This window comes from Mesoplodon densirostris, chromosome 1 (assembly GCF_025265405.1).
Source record: "Mesoplodon densirostris isolate mMesDen1 chromosome 1, mMesDen1 primary haplotype, whole genome shotgun sequence".
NCBI lineage: Eukaryota > Metazoa > Chordata > Mammalia > Artiodactyla > Ziphiidae > Mesoplodon > Mesoplodon densirostris.
The window spans coordinates 220,726,033-220,744,281 of NC_082661.1; the positions used below are offsets into that span (position 1 = coordinate 220,726,033).

The window sequence follows — 18,249 nt, forward strand, 5'->3', positions numbered from 1 at the left end:
ACGAAGGTACTCTCATCCCTGAGTGGCTGCCAAAATCAGTGTTATGTGGGAGGATGATGGATTAAAAACCTCTCTTTTGCCATCTTGCTGATGTCACTCCCAGACAACTCTCTTTTCTTAGCATAACAGTTCTACTTATTTTTTTAGTAGTTGCCCTAGGGTTTGCAATATACATTTGCAGCTAATACAAGTCCATTTTCAAATAACACTATACTGCTTCACTACTATATGTGGGTAGTGAGTACCTTATAATTACAAAATGATCCTAATTCCTCCCTCCTTTCTCTTGTATCATTTCTGTCCTTCATTTCACTTAAATCTAAGCATATAATGTATATACAGAAGCACAAATAATTGAATACATTTTGCTATTATTATTTTGAACAAACTGTTATCTGCTATTTCAATTTAGAAAAAGTAAACGTTTTTACTTTTCCTTCACTTGTTCATTCTCTGATGCTCTTCTCTTCTTTATGTAGGTCTGAGTCAGACCTATATACTTTTCCTTCTTTCAAAAGAACTTCTTTTAACATGCCTTACAAGGCAGGTCTCCTGGCAATAAATTCCCTTAGTTTATGTTTGTCTGAGAAAGTTTTTATTTTGCTTCAGACCTTTTCTGTGGATGTGTTTTCTCTGAACTTGTGTATGTAAAGTGCTAATTAGAGGGATTTGCCAGTTTCTTTTTTCAGGAGCTTTTGTTATATCTTGTTTCCTCTGTTTTCTGTCTGTGGCTCTGCAGGTTCTCTGATTCTACAGTAGCAAGCCATTCTATTCTCCCTGGTCTACCAGGCAGCTCCCTCATCAGGGCCCTGAATCAGGCCAGAGACATTTCAGCCCCTTGAACACTCCTCTGAAATGCCTGCCCCTGGATGCACACCCTGCTCCTAGCCTTCTCTCACACTCTGAGTGAGGCGAGACAAAGATCGGTCCGTCTGGCAGGCTACTCTCAGACAAGTTGGCATGTTGGTGGCACAGTCTACTCCTTTCTCTTCCTCCTGGGGAGAAGTCTCAGGTTGTGTACCTTCTCTCCATTGCACAAAGTTGTGCCAGTGCTAAGCTGCCCACCACTTTCCAGTGTCTCTGCTGACCCCCAGGCCGTCACACTGTGCTGATTCCATCAGCCCTGATTGAGGGGTGAGGAGAGACAGAAACTAGTCCTTCACGCAGCTTTCAGAAAATCGCAGATGTAGGAGGCATGTTTTACTCCTCTTTCTTCCTCTCTCCCTCCCTCCCAGAGAAGTCTCAGGGTGATCGATTTATCCCAGTTAAGCAAAACTGCACCAGCAGGGCCTTCCGGTTTTCCACTGTCCTCAGCTGCCTCTGGGCCTCCAACCTACGGTGGTTCTGTTAACAGCTCTGAGTGAAAAGTGAGGCGAGGCAGAAACCAGGGCTCTGGAAAGCTGGTGTGGGGTGCAAGGTCCACTCTCTTTTTCCCCCCAAAGCAGAAGTTGCAAGTTGAGGTCTTTCTGTCTTGGCAGTGAGCTATGTTAGCTTGGGGGTGGAGCTGATACAGATAAAGTGATATTGCTTTTCTTAACCTTTTCAATGCAGCTGTTCTTGGTTTTGTGTTTGCTTGTGGTACTGCAACTTCTTAACTGGGATCTGGAATTCACATAAAGATGTTTGGGTTTGTGTATCTTTATTAAATTGATGTTTCTGTGGGGAAAGGAGGACTAGGACTCCCTGTCCAGCCATCTTGCTGGTCTCACTCTCTGGGATTAGTTTTTCATTTGTAATCCCAGGATTTATTTTCAGTTTTATGTTGCAGGTAATGTATCATTAGATAGAATGGGCTTCAAATTTTGTCTTGGTATCTAACAAGATAATATTACTCAGGTAACAACTTGAGTTGTTATGGAGAAAATGTGTTAATGGTTTAAAGTGTCAGTTTTTAATCTATAAAACTTGATTTTTGCTGTTTAGACAGTTACCTAGGAGAGTTTATAGGAAACACTTCCTAAAATTCTTATAAGTAGTGCTCAAAAGACCACTTATTATAATTAAAAATTTTTTGTCTACATGAGATCAATTCAGTGTGTCGTCACAATTGATATTTGATACCCTTTCTCTGTGTCCAAAACCAATATTCAGTGTATTGATGAGCTTGGTTGCCTGAAATGCAGAATCAGTGCCCAAACCAGTCACTTCCACCACCACCTGATGGATGAGCATTTTGAAGTTCTGAGGGTTGAGGCAGTCCCTCAAAGCTTCTCCTGGGAGTTTCTCCTCACATCTGACATCAGTGCTGATGAGCCCAGTGGAAGCACCAGGTGCTCTGAACTTCAAGATGATGGCTGAACACATTCCCCCATGTTCACTGGTCATACAGGTGGAACATGTTGTGACCTGAGCACTCAGAAGTTACATTGTTCAACTTGTTTTGCTGGATGAACCTGTATCATCAGCAAAACCACCACTGCTTTGACTGACTTGGCAATGTTAGTTCATTGTATAGACAGTGTCTCTGAAATATTCAGGCCTGCCTACCAATAGCTCTGTAGTGTGTGGACAATTCACCATTTTTACACCTGTACTCTCCTATCAGGTAGTACATACTGTGAACATTCCTGTGCCACAAAAATGTTAAAAATCTTCCTCTGAAAATAAACCTATTACTTCCATCCAGTCCATCTAGCTAGAGGGAGTTTCTTTTTCTACAATGACACGGAAGCATACAGTAACAAGAGTTAAATAAAACAGCTCAGTTCTGGATAAATACTTGTGACAAAGTAAGCAATTTTGGTGAGAAGTTGTCAATGAAAGAAACCAACTCTTCAGTTTTAGGAAAAGACATGTTTGGGGGCCTAAAAAGGAGGTATACTCTCTGCACCATCAACAAGGAAACATGAGAATATTATCAGCAAGAAGAGGAAAATGTAAGGTGATTATCAGTTTGAACTGACTCATAAGAGAAGCTACTATAAATATATATTTAAAAAATTTTATTGAAATATATTTGATTTACAATGTGTTAATCTCTGCTGTACATCAAAGTGATTCAGATATATATATGTATATTTCTTTTCATATTCTTTTCCATTATGGTTTATCACAGGACATTGGGTATAGTTCTCTGTGCTATACAATAGGATCTTGTTGTTTATCCATCCTATATATAATAGTTTGTATCTGCTAATCCCATACCCCCAATCCTTCCCTTCTGCATCCACCCTCCCCTTTGGTGACCACAAGTTTGTTCTCTGTATCTGTGAGTCTGTTTCTGTTTCGTAGATATGTTCACTTGCATCGTATTTTAGATTCCACATATAAGTAGTATCATATGGTATTTGTCTTTCTCTTTCTGACTTACTTTGCTTAGTATGATAATCTCTAGGTCCAACCATGTTGCTGCAAATGGGATTAGTCCATTCTTTTTTATGGCTGAGTAATATTCCATTGTGTGTGTGTGTGTGTGTGTGTGTGTGTGTGTGTGTATACACACACACCACATCTTCTTTATCCATTCATCTGTTGATGGACATTTACATTATTTCTGTGTCTTGGCTATTGTAAATAGTGCTGCTATGAACATAGGGGTGCATGCATTTTTTCGAATTATAGTTTTGTCTGGATATGTACCCAGGAGTGGGATTGCTGGATCATATGGCAACTCTATTTTTAGTTTTTTGAGGAACCTCCATACTGTTCTCCATAGTGGCTGCACCAATTTACATCCCCCCAACAGTGTAGGAGGGTTCCCTTTTCTCCACACCCTCTCCAGGATTTGTTATTTGTAGACTTTTTAATGATGGCCATTCTGACCAGTGTGAGGTGGTACCTCGTTGTAGTTTTGAGTTGCATTTCTCAAATAATTAGCGATGATGAGCATCTTTTCATATGCCTATTGGCCATCTGTATGTCTTCTTTAGAGAAATGTCTATTTAGGTCTTCTGCCCATTTTTTTTTTTTTTTTTGCGGTATGCGGGCCTCTCACTGTTGTGGCCTCCCCCGTCGCGGAGCACAGGCTCCGGACGCGCAGGCTCCGGACGCGCAGGCTCAGCGGCCATGGCTCACGGGCCCAGCCGCTCCGCGGCATATGGGATCCTCCCAGACCGGGGCACGAACCCGTATCCCCTGCATCGGCAGGCGGACTCTCAACCACTTGCGCCACCAGGGAGGCCCTGCCCATTTTTTGATTGGGTTGTTTGTTTGTTTTTGTTGTTGAGTTGTATGAACTATTTGTATATTTTGGAAATTAAGCCCTTGTTGGTCCCATCATTTGCAAATATTTTCTCCCAGTCCATAGGTTGTCTTTTCGTTTTGTTTATGGTTTCCTTTGCTGTGCAAAAGTTTGATTAGGTCCCATTTGTTTATTTTTGCTTTTATTTCTATTGCCTTGGGAGACTGACGTAAGAAAACATTGGTACGATTTATGTCAGAGAATGTTTTGCCTATGTTCTCTTCTAGGAGTTTTACGGTATCATATCTTATATTTAAGTCTTTAAGCCATTTTGAATTTATTTTTGTGTCTAGTGTGAGGGTATGTTCTAATTTCATTGATTTGCATGTGGTTGTCCAACTTTCCCAACACTGCTTGCTGAAGAGACCTTTTCCCCATTGTATATTTGTCCTCCTTTGTCAAAGATTAATTGACCATAGGTGTGTGGGTTTACTTCTGGGCTCTCTATTCTGTTCCACTGATCCATATGTCTGTTTTCATGCCAATACCACACTGTTTTTTTAACACTTTTTTTTTTTTTTGGTGGTACGCGGGCCTCTCACTGTTGTGGCCTCTCCCGTTGCAGAGCACAGGCTCTGGATGCGCAGGCTCAGCATCCATGGCTCACGGGCCCAGCCGCTCTGCGGCATGTGGGATCTTCCCGGACCGGGACACGAACCTGTGTCCCCTGCATCGGCAGGCAGACTCTCAACCAGTGCGCCACCAGGGGAGCCCTGATGTTACTATTGAAGAAAGATAATGACTCACTGAAAGCTCAGATGATTAGCATATGTTAGCAATGAAGTATTTTTAAATTAAGGTGTGTACATTGTTTCTTCTAGACTTAATGCTATTGCATACTAATAGACTACAGTATAGTATAAACATAACTTTTATATGCACTGGAAAACAAAAAAATTAGTTGACTCACTTTATTGCAATATTCACTTTACTGTGGTGGTCTGGAACTGAACCTGCAGTATATCTTAGGTCTGCCTATACTCACTGTGACCCAAGCCCACACACCACGGTATCTGAGAGTCCCATGGCCTCAAGAGCAAAGTCAACACCAATGCCTGTCATTTCCGTGACCACCTCCTGGATGGGCTTCTTGAGGTTTCGAGGGTTGAGACAATCAGTGACCCCTAATGCTCTTGCCCAGGGAAATTTCTTCTAATTGATATCAACCCCGATGATTCTAGAAGCACCAGAGCCTTTACAGCCCATGGCAATGGCTGAGCTGATTCATCCAAGTCCAAAGACCACGCAGGTAGAACCGGGAGTGACCTACAAATTCACAAGGCATGTTGTGTTAGGAATCAAACCTGGACACATGTATAATTAAGAAAACAAAAACAACCATTGAGACTGTCAGAACTATATACGAAGTTGAAACATTTGAAACATTTGGACTGTTTTGGTCTTGTTTTGATGTTTTCTAGGTAAATCACTATGACATACTAACACAGTTATTTTCCTCACCTTGGCTGAGTGAACAGCGGCCCCATAGCCTGTCACAGCTTATGACATAAACTTTGTCCACGGGAGCAGCATCATCAGTTTTTACCACAGAAATTTTCATGCACAGCAGTATATTCAGTGAATGTGCTTGTGCAAAAAGAGTGATAGATCTTTTCTCCTTTGCAGGTAAATCTGCTAGTCCTGTCCAGCATTAATCCAGAAGGTAGAACGCTGTCCTGTAGTGACACAGGCACCGGCACCAGCACAGGCACACGGAGTTGTAAAGAGAGAAATGAGCACTTTTGCTCCAGGTCAGTGCTTGCACAGTATAAGTGATTTAATAAGAGAGTGGCAAAATAAATAAAAGCCAGGCAAATCTACTAACTCTTGCTTCTCACAGAAGTTTCCCTTGGGGTGCAAGCAGGCACTGCATTCTCTACTCTGTGGAATAATGAGTGTGAGGACTTTATCTCCTATATATACAAAAAACAGATCATTAGTTTAAAATATTATTGGAACAGAGATACAATAATATCACCACATTATTATATTTTTAAAATTTCATATAAAGATTTCATTGATTGGTTTGAAAACTTGCTGCGGACGGATTATGACAACCAGTATAACGTAGCCCATGGCTGTTTTGAAGGAGAAACCATATAACCTGGTTTCAGAAATCCCATTATTCTTTTGGGCAAATGATGGAAATATGGGGCTATTCCTTGCTGGATAGGTAATTGTAGGTCTGCTTTTACTCTGGAAATAGACTAAAAAACCAGGAATGACCCTTAGAGATGTCATCTACTTTAACCCTTTTGTTTTTCATTTTGAAAGATTTAAATCCCGCAGTGGTTGTACCTGCCTGAAGTGGCCCAGCTGGATAATAGCAGAGCCCTTTCCATTGAGTCTACCTGCCCCATGATGGCTCACTGACCCACAGCAGGCCTCTGACATGTGTTCTTTAGTGGGACTAAGGTCCAAGATATGCTGACTTCAAGAGAGTAAAAGGAATAGCTTTCCCTCTGCAGAGAGTGGCTGCTTCTGGGGCACTTACTACAGAGGGTGGTTTTTAGGTTGCAGAGTTCTGGAGACGATTTGATTATGTTTGGACCAAGTCATTAGCCCTCCTGGGCCCTAGAGTGACAGGCTGGGTAGGGTCTAAGCAGAAAATTAACACAGTCATCACAGACTTAAAAAGCCTTAAAAAGCCTTGTCAGAGGTCTACAACCTTGTCCGTATATTGGTCCTTACAAATGTTTATAACACAGAAATAATCCCTTTGGCCTCTTGCAGAGTTTAGATAGCTTTAAAAATCTCTTGTAAGTTTAGATAAGGAACATCTTACCTTCATTGGCCCTAAAAATCCCAAAGGTACTGGATCTCAAATTCAGGAGAATCTCAAATTCTGCTCTTATCTTTTCTCTTCAAATACTCATCATTGTCCACAAAACTTCCAATGGAATTTGTTTAGTTAGAGAGGAATTAACTAACTACTATTTGCATTATCTTCTTGGAGATGTGGAGACTATGGAAAACAACATGGAGGTTCCTCAAAAAATTAAAAGTAGAACTGCCATATGATCCAGCAATTTCACTTCTGGGTATTTACCCAAAAAAAAAAACAAAACGACTAATTCAAAAAGATAGATGCACACCAATATTTATTGTAGCATTATTTATAATAGCCAAGATTTGGAAGCAACCTAAGTGCCCATCAATAGACAAATGGATAAAGAAGATGTCGTATATGTGTGCATGTATGTGTATATATATACATATATATATATATATATACGTGTGTGTATACATGCATACATATGTATATGTGTATATATATATATATATATATACACACACATATATATACATGCATACACACAATTGAATATTATTTAGCCATAAAAATATGAAACCTTGCCATGTGCAATAACGTGGATAAATCTAGAGGGTATTACGCTAAGTGAAAAAGGTCAGAGAAAGACAAATACCACATCATCTCACTTATATGTGGGATCTAAAACACAAAACAAACAAAACAAGATGAAAACAGACTCATAGATGCAGAGAACACTCAGGTGGTTGCCAGAGGGGAGGGTGCGAGGGGGCAAAATAGGTGATGGGGATTAAGAGGTACAAACCTCCAGTTATGAAATAAATAAGCCAAGGGGTTGTGATATACAACATAAGGAATATGGTCAATAATATTATAATAACTTTGTTGGGGACAGATGGTTACTAGACTTATCATGGTGATCATTTCATAATGTATGCAAATATCAAATCACTCTGTAACACACCTGAAACTAGCATAATATTGTATATCAGCTATATTTCAATAAAAAAAGAAATACTGAATTCTTTTGCAACTATGTCAGAATTAACTTGCCAGATTATAGAAATTTCCCTTTCTGCTGACAATTTATTAGAAAAAGTTTTTATTGAGATATGTTTGATATACAAAATTGCATGTAAGTTTATATTAATTTGATACATTTATATTGCAATATGACTGCCATTATAGCATTAGCTAACCCTTCTATTGTGTCATATAATTATAATTTCTTTTAGTCTCGGGAACAATTAAGATCTAGTCACTTAGCAAGTGTAATGTTTATAATACTGTTTTATTGTCTATTTGAAAAAAAAAAAAAAGAAGCAGTCCCTGCTCCTAAGGAGATTTTAATCTATTTAGAGGTACACTAGTCCTATCTCAACTCTCTTTCGGCAGTGAATGCATACTTGGCTCACCACTGCCCCTCTGGATTGCTAGCAATGACAGCAGAGAAACTGTGTGGCTCTTGGAATTACTGGGTACATTTAATATCATGATATGTGATTACTTAAAAGAATTTAGAGTCAAATCAACTTATTCTCCTGTAAATATGTTAATGCATTTTATTTTATTTATGTATTTTTTTATTGAAGTACAGTTGATTTACTATGATGTGCCAATCTCTGCTGTACAGCAAAGTGACTCAGTTATACACATAGAGACATTCTTTTTAAATATTTTCCATTATGGTTTATCACAGGACAATGAATATAGTTCCCCGTGCTATACAGTAGGACCTTGTTGTTTTGTTAGTGCATTTTAATGGCAGGCTGTTGGTGTGAAGGTTTTTGTGGCCCATTTCCTGCCTGGTTTCACTGAGCTCATTCCTTCACCAATACTCTTCACAATCCCAGCTCCTTCATGGCCTGTTATTAAGGGAAAGTTCACTGGGAATAATCATTTTAGAGCATGATCATCAGAACCACAGATACCTGAAGATATCATCTGTATAGGAATTAAGTAACCAAGGATCAGTTGGTTTGGAATTTTTCTTTTTCTTTTATCTGAGACTGAGTATTAACAATTTTTTTACATGAATGATCTCAGTTGATCCCTATAACAGCACCCAGAGAAACACAGGGCAGGTCTTATCACCCCCAATTTAGAGATGTGGAAAGGGAGATTTGAAGGCTTAGAATGACTTGCCCAAAGTCACATCATGCATGTTCAGACCTGGAAATAAACTAGATCTTTTGAAATCTACTTTGTACACCCTATGTCATCAACTAGTTTTGAAATATGAGGGGCAATTGCATACAACGAAGGACTTTTTGACAACATATCAATAGCAGCACCACTGAGAAACGAAGAATTTTAGGCCCAATATTGTGGAATGTTTTCCCAATGCTCTGGGAAAATTGATGTTAAACTAGTATATTGAAAACATTCTTTAAGTTAATAATGTAAAATGAGTTTGAGTTAAACTAACTGTTGCAAAATTTAATTGACATTGAGAAGTTTTAAAACTTCTTAGTTAATGGCCTAAGTTTTCTTGTCTGTGGATAGACCCAATCCACTTATATTGATCATAGAAATTAAACATTTCCTGTACCATAGCCACTATATTACTGCTCTGCCTGGAATTCAGCCAGCAAAGTATTTGCCCAAGCATACTGACTAGTTTTTCCAGTATCTGTAGTGGGAGAGGCAGCATTTATAGCTGGAACACTGGGAACAACTTTGGTATATGATTGTGGCAAATGGGTGAAGCGATATTCTCATGAGAAAAATGCTGTGGTTTTCATTTCCACAGTGCAGTGCTAAAATGGCTTCAAGATTCTATCAAAGGCAAGGAGTGTTATTTTAGGTATGCAGCAGGCTGGAATCTCCTTAGTTTATTCTACATACCAAATAAGAAGGCACAACTTTTTCTGGGAAGCTGTCCATAGCATAAACCAGAGGTGGGATTGTCTGTCATTATGGGCAGATCCAGTCCTCAACCTCAACTTTGATTTTATTCTGGGTTCAGGGTGATACTGCTCAGGTCCTTGCTGCTGCAACTTCCACCTTGGTGGGCTATTCTGGATTTATTATTTACGGTGTAACCTTTGTAGTAAGGAGACTATCAATGTAGGAACGGGAACATTGGCTAATTAACTAGTAAACATTTCATCAGATGACCCAGTATGCAATAAGCAATAATTAAGTGCTGTTTGTGTGAATGATTAATAGAAAAGTATAGCTTCTGAATAGCAGTCAGTTATACTAAACTCGTTTCTTTGTGTACATTCTTACAACTTTTCATTTTGTTCTTTACCATCTCTGATGAAATAAAGTCTTTAACATAATGCCAGTCATAGAGATAATCATTTATTTAGGGTTAGTTCCCATATTCTCCTATTTTGTCTTTCATTGCCCATCCATCTTTTTTTACTTTCCTCCTTCACTCATCTCCTTTTCCTTCTGGTATCATTCCTTTTCTCTGTTACTCTTCTAACCACCCCCTTATACCTTCTATTTTGATTAGGTACAGTGTGGACTAGAAGCATATAGTTTTCAGTCTTTGTTGTATTCACTGAATTGAGTGTTGAATTTCCTGAGCTTAAATTAGAAGGTAGGTGAATTTAATGTTTAAAAAGACTGTAAGCAATAATACTCTAAATCTTGGGTATTTAATGATTTTGTAAAATGTGAGGTATATTGATTCAGAGGTTGATTTGAGAGTGGCAAGGCTGCTAAGACAGGTCAGTGTTTACCCATCCCTGGTCTAGGCTCTGTTCAGTAATTATTAACTCTTCCAAATCACTTTGAAGTCCATCATGGAGTCCTAGCTGCTCATTCCTAGACACTGAAATTTACCACATGGTGTACTTTTTCAGACAAATTCTGAGACAAATTCTGAAATTATAATTAGTGAGAACAAAAACAATAGAGATGAAAAATTCATCTTTTAGTTACTGAATATTTCTTTTTTTTAATTTTTTTTTTTTTTTTTTTTTCTGAGTTGGCAGTACATGTGTTCTTTTTTTTGGTACGCAGGCCTCTCACTGTTGTGGCCTCTCCCGTTGTGGAGCACAGGCTCCGGACGCGCAGGCTCAGCAGCCATGGCTCATGGGCCCAGCCGCTCCGTGGCATGTGATATCTTCCCAGACTGGGACACGAACCCGTGTCCCCTGCATCAACAGGTGGGCTCTCAACCACTGTGCCACCAGGGAAGCCCCTGAATATTTCTTGATATCAACTTTTTTTTTGTGGTATGCGGGCCTCTCACTGTTGGGGCCTCTCCCATTGCGGAGCACAGGCTTCGGACACACAGGCTCAGTGGCCATGGCTCATGGAACAAGCTGCTTCATGACATGTGGGATCTTCCCAGACCGGGGCACGAACCCGTGTCCGCTGCATCGGCAGGTGGACTCTCAACCACTGCACCACCAGGGAAGCCCAGATATCAACTTTTTATCATAGAAGTATGGGGAAATGCATTCCTTGTCGCTTTTCCCTCAGAAATCTAAAGAACCTAACAGAACACCTTCTAGGTCACACTGTAAAGCATTGAGGCCTATGATATTATATGACTTAAATAAGAGCTAACACCCATCCTTCTCAAACTCTTCCAAAAATTGCAGAGGGAGGAACACTCCCAAACTCATTCTATGAGGCCACCATCACCCTGATACCAAAACCAGACAAAGAAACTACAAGAAAAGAAAATTACCGACCAGTATCACTAATGAATATAGATGCAAAAAACCTGAACAAAATACTAGCAAACAGAATCCAACAACACATTAAAAGGATCATACACCATGATCAAGTGGGGTTTATCCCAGGAATGCAAGGATTCTTCAATATATGCAAATCAATCAATGTGATACACCATATTAACAAATTGAAAGAGAAAAACCATATGGTCATCTCAATGGATGCAGAAAAAGCTTTTGACGAAATTCAGCACCCATTTATGATAAAAACCCTCCAGAAAGTAGGCATAGAGGGAACTTACCTCAACATAATAAAGGCCATATATGACAAACCCACAGCCAACATCGTCCTCAATGGTGAAAAACTGAAACCACTACCAGTAAGATCAGGAACAAGATAAGGTTGCCCACTGTCACCACTATTATTCAACATAGTTTGGGAAGTTTTAGCAACAGCAGTCAGAGAAGAAAAAGAAATAAAAGGAATCCAAAGCAGAAAAGAAGAAGTAAAGCTGTCACTGTTTGCAGATGACATGATAGTATACATAGAGAATCCTAAACATGCTACCAAAAAACTACAAGAGCTAATCAATGAATTTGGTAAAGTTGCAGGATGCAAAATGAATGCACAGAAATCTCTTGCATTCTTATACACTAATGATGAAAAATCTGAAAGTGAAATTAAGAAAACACTCCCATTTACCACTGCAACAAAGAGAATAAAATACCTAGGAGTAAACCTACCTAAGGAGACAAAAGACCTGTATGCAGAAAATTATAAGACACTGATGAAAGAAATTAAAGATGATACAAATAGATGGAGAGATGTACCATGTTCTTGGATTGGAAGAATCAACATTGTGAAAATGACTCTACTACCCAAAGCAATCTACAGATTCAATGCAATCCCTATCAAACTACCACTGGCATTTTTCACAGAACTAGAACAAAAAATTTCACAATTTGTATGGAAACACAAAAGACCCCGAATAGCCAAAGCAATCTTGAGAACGAAAAATGGAGCTGGAGGAATCAGGCTCCCTGACTTCAGACTATACTACAAAGCTACAGTAATCAAGACAGTATGGTACTGGCACAAAAACAGAAAGATAGATCAACGGAACAGGATAGAAAGCCCAGAGATAAACCCACGGACATATGGTCACCTTATCTTTGATAAAGGAGGCAGGAATGTACAGTGGAGAAAGGACAGTCTCTTCAACAAGTGGTGCTGGGAAAACTGGACAGCTACATGTAAAAGTATGAGATTAGATCACTCCCTAACACCATACACAAAAATAAGCTCAAAATGGATTAAAGACCTAAATGTAAGGCCAGACACTATCAAACTCTTAGAGGAAAACATAGGCAGAACACTCTATGACATAAATCACAGCAAGATCCTTTTTGACCCACCTCCTAGAGAAATGGAAATAAAGACAAAAATAAACACATGGGACCTAATGAAACTTAAAAGCTTTTGCACAGCAAAGGAAACCATGAACAAGACCAAAAGACAACCCTCAGAATGGGAGAAAATATTTGCAAATGAAGCAACTGACAAAGGATTAATCTCCAAAATTTATAAGCAGCTCATGCAGCTCAATAACAAAAAAACAAACAACCCAATCCAAAAGTGGGCAGAAGACCTAAATAGACATTTCTCCACAGAAGATATACAGACTGCCAACAAACACATGAAAGGATGCTCAACATCTTTACTCATTAGAGAAATGCAAATCAAAACTAAAATGAGATATCTCACACCAGTCAGAATGGCCATCATCAAAAAATCTAGAAACAATAAATGCTGGAGAGGGTGTGGGAAAAAGGGAACACTCTTGCACTGCTGGTGGGAATGTGAATTGGTACAGCCACTATGGAGAACGGTATGGAGGTTCCTTAAAAAACTACAAATAGAACTACCATATGACCCAGCAATCCCACTACTGGGCATATACCCTGAGAAAACCATAATTCAAAAAGAGTCATGTACCAAAATGTTCATAGCAGCCCTATTTACAATAGCCCGGAGATGGAAACAACCTAAGTGTCCATCATGGGATGAATGGATAAAGAAGATGTGGCACATATATACAATGGAATATTACTCAGCCATAAAAAGAAACAAAATTGAGCTATTTGTAATGAGGTGGATGGACCTAGAGTCTGTCATACAGAGTGAAGTAAGTCAGAAAGAGAAAGACAAATACTGTATGCTGACACATATATATGGAATTTAAGAAAAAAAATGTCATGAAGAACCTAGGGGTAAGACAGGAATAAAGACACAGACCTACTAGAGAATGGACTTGAGGATATGGGGAGGGGGAAGGGTAAGCTGTGACAAAGCGAAAGAGCGGCAGGGACATATATACACTACCAAACGTAAGGTAGAAAGCTAGTGGGAAGCAGCCGCATAGCACAGGGAGATCAGCTCGGTGCTTTGTGACCGCCTGGAGGGGTGGGATAGGGAGGGTGGGAGGGAGACGCAAAAGGGAGGGGATATGGGAACATATGTATATGTATAACTGATTAAATTTGTTATAAAGTAGAAAAAAAAATTAAAAACTTAAAAAAAAAAAAGAAAATCTGAACAGACTACCTACTAGTAAGGAGATTGAAACAATAATCACAAACCTCCCTACAAATAAAAGTCCAGGACCAGACAACTTCACTGATGAATTCTACCAAACATTCAAAAAAGAATTAATACCAATCCTTCTCAAATTCTCCCCAAAAATAGAAGAGGAGGTAACACTTCCTGATACCCAAATCAGACAAGGATACCACAAGAAAATAAAATTACAGGCCAAGATCCCTGATAAACATAGATGTAAAAATCCTCAACAAAATATTAGTAAACTGAATTCAACAATATATAAAAGGGTACATACACCACAATCAAGTAAAATTTATTCCAGGGATGCAAGGATGTTTCAACGTCCTGAAATCAATCAATGTCATATACCACATTAACAAAATGAAAACTAAAAATCATATAATCATCTCAACAGATGCAGAAAAAGCATTTGACAAAATTCAACATCTGCTTATGATAAAAGCTCTCAATAAACTGGTTATAGAGGGAACATACCTCAGTAAAGGCCATATATGAGAAGCCCAGCTGACATCATTCTCAATAGTGAAAATCTGATGAAAGCATTTCCTCTAAGATCAGAAGCATGACAGGGATGCCCACTCTTGCCACTTTTATTCAGCATGGTATTGGAAGGCCTAGCCAGAGCAATTAGGCAAGAAAAAGAAATAAAAGGCATCCAAATTATAAAAGAAGGAAAACTGTCACTATTTGCAAATGAGATGATAGTGTATAGAGAAAACCCTAAAGACTCCACCAAAAAAGCCTGTTAGAACTAATAAATAAATTCAGTAAATTTGCAGGATATAAAATCAATATACAGAAATCTGTTGCATTTCTATACACTAATAATGAGCAACAAGAAGGAGAAAGAAAACAATCCCATTTACCTGAAACCAAAAAACACCTAGAAGAAAATATAGGCAGTAAGCTCCTTGACATTGAACTTGGTGATAATTTTTTGTATTAGACGCCAAAAGCAAAAGCAACAAAAGCAAAAATAAACAAGTGGGACTACATCAAACTAAAAAGCTCTGCACAGGAAAAAGACTATCAATAAAATGAAAAGCCACCTACTAAATGGAACAAAATATTTTCAAATAATCTATCTGGTATGGTGTTAATATCCAAGATATATAAAAACTCATATAACTCAACAGCAAAAAACCAAACAATTGGATTAAAACTGGGCAGAGGACCTGAAAGACAGTTTTCCAAAGAAGAGATCCAAATGCCCAACAGACACATGAAAGGATGCTCCATATCTTTAGTCATCAGGGAAATGCAAATCAAAACCACAATAAGATACCACCTCACACTTGTCAGAATGGGTATTATCAAACAGACAAGAAATAACAAGTGTTGGCAGGGATATGGAGAAAAGGGAATGTTTGTACAATGTTGGTGGGAATGTAGAAATTGATGCAGCCACTATGGAAAATAGTATGGAGGTTCCTCAAAAAATTAAAAATAGAACTAGCATATGAGCCAGCAATTCTACTTCTAGGTATATACCTGAAAAAAACAAAAAACTAACTGGAAAAGATATATCCATCCCCATGTTCACTGCAGCACTATTTACAATAGCCAAGATATGGAAACAAACTAAATGTTCAGATGAATGGATAAAGAAGAAGTGGTCTATATATACAATGGAATTTTATTCAGCCATAAAAGAGATGAATACTTGCCACTTGTGACAATATGGATGGACCTCGAGGGCATTATGTTAGGTGAAATAAGTCAGACATAGAAAGACAAATACCGTATGATCTCACTTATATGTAGAATCTGAAAAAAAAACCCACATAGATACAGAGAACAGAATATTTGCCAAAGGTGGAGGAGCCGGGGGGTGGGCAAAATAGGTGAAGGGAGTCAAAAGGTACAAACTCTTAGTTATTAAAAAAATCCTAAGGATGTAATGTACAGCATGGAGAATATATTAGTTAATAATATTGTATTGCATATTTGCAAGTTGCTAGGAGACTAAATCATCACAAGACAAAAAAATCAGTGTCAAAAGAAATAGTCTTCATGTTATTTCGCAATCTCTCTCTCAGCCATGCTGAAACATGAAATTACCTAGGAGATATTCAGTATTTAAAGTTAGAATGAACTAAAATTCTTCTTGCTTCAAAGCTGTAGTTATGACCCTTTAAGGCAATTAGACATCTCCCAAAACACTATAAGTTATTGGTCTATGATGAGTAGTAGTTTTTTTTTTTTTTAATTTTTGGCTGTGTTGGGTCTTCATTGCTGCACTCAGGCTTTCTCTAGTTGTGGCGAGCAGGGGCTACTCTTCGTTGTGGTGTGCGAGCTTCTCATTGTGGTGGCTTCTCTTGTTGTGGAGCATGGGCTGTAGGCGTGCAGGCTTCACTAGTTGTGGCACGCCCTAGAGCACGTGGGCTTCAGTAATTGTGGCTCGCGGGCTCTAGAGCGCAGGCTCAGTAGTTGTGGCACACGGGCTTAGTTGCTCTGTGGCATGTGGGATCTTCCCAGACCAGGGATCGAACCTGTGTCCCCTGCATTGGCAAGTGGATTCTTAACCACTGCACCACCAGGGAAGTCCTGAGTGGTAGTCTTTAAACATCATTTTTAGATAAGAATTGTCTGATGATTTCTGACTTGCTTTTGTTCCTAATAAGTCTACCGAGTTATTTGTTGACACGGCAAATACCTCAAAGAGCAAGACTGGAAAAGGAAACCAGATGCTTTACTCTCTCTAGTTATCTTTGCTCATGAGTTAGTTTTGTTTACGAGTTATTCAGCAACCTCTGGGTTCTTTTGATGACTGTGGTAGGGCTGTGCAAGATGATCTTCTGGCCCTTGGATTCCAAGTGAATGAAATGAGCAAACCAGGTAGACATATATGACAAAAAATTTCATCAAAATGGTGTTTGGCCTCTAGTGCCCCCACTCTAGTTTTATTCTTGCCACACTAATTTTGGTTTCTCTTCCTATGCAATGGTCCATTTCCTGAATGTTTGCTGGGTATTTGACAGATAAATATAATTTGATATACTTCAATGAAATGGTCAATTTCACATTTTTTGGAGAATACTTAATAGAGGTTATTTGTGCAATAATCATTTGCTAACAGAATTAAGTAGTCAGGTGTCTAAGAATGTAATTATTAAATACATACTTGCTCTTACTCTACTTCAACTTCTGAGTAATTTTTTAATGATTCTGTCAAAGACTTTTTTTCTAATCCTAGAGTAGCTTGTGTGATTTGTAAAGTAGCAAAGGGTTAAATCAGACTTTGATTATATGACTCCTTTCTGTTTATTTACTACTTCTAGAGGAGCTAAGTCACTGTATCAGAGCTATTAGTTAAACTATCAACATGAAATTCTTTCTCTTCAAATTTTGAAAATTTTCTTCATTTTGACTAAGTTTTTTTGCAGCTGGCTAAAAGTGAGTGTGTTATGTGCATTTCTAGTTACACTTTTTAAAGCAGACCAACAAATATGGAAATTCTTGATTGTAGAGTCAGAATTATTGCTGGAGACCAGCAGGACACACTGACCATGTGTACCATTATAGGTCTGTCAGGATACCAGCCACTCTGTGGTTCCATTTTTCTGTTTTGATTTCAACATGCCTCCTTCCCCACCAATGTCAAAGTAAATAGGGAGGAAGTTCTGAGTGCAAAAGGCACCTCCCACCCTCCCCCGCTACACCTCATGGAGCACTGTGCCCCTCTATGAGAAAACTGACATGCCGCCAAATCCTGCTCTCCACCTGCTCCCCATAACCTGGGAGGAAGGAGGGTTGGAGCTGGATGCAGGCCTCTGTGCAACCAGTAGGATTTTATGCCCACTATTGTGACATGGGCATTTAGAACCATCTCTTTCTCCTCTGAATCTCACATTATCAGCACGAATATAAAAACATTGGAGCACCCAGTAACATGGGAACATAGTGTTCCATGATGTTAGGACATTCTGAAAACTTAGGGACATTCTGAAAGCTCCCCTAACCCTCAATATCTCCTTCAGTATCTTTGACAAAAGAATTAAGCTGTTCCCTACATTTACGTGGCACTTCATAG

General features: G+C 38.9%; 1 pseudogene; it reads right to left on the reverse strand.

Annotated features, from left to right (window-relative positions):
- Positions 1-5,161: 5,161 nt before the first annotated feature.
- Positions 5,162-8,897, reverse strand: LOC132489111 (alcohol dehydrogenase 1-like; annotated as a pseudogene).
- Between the last annotated feature and the right edge of the window lie 9,352 nt (positions 8,898-18,249).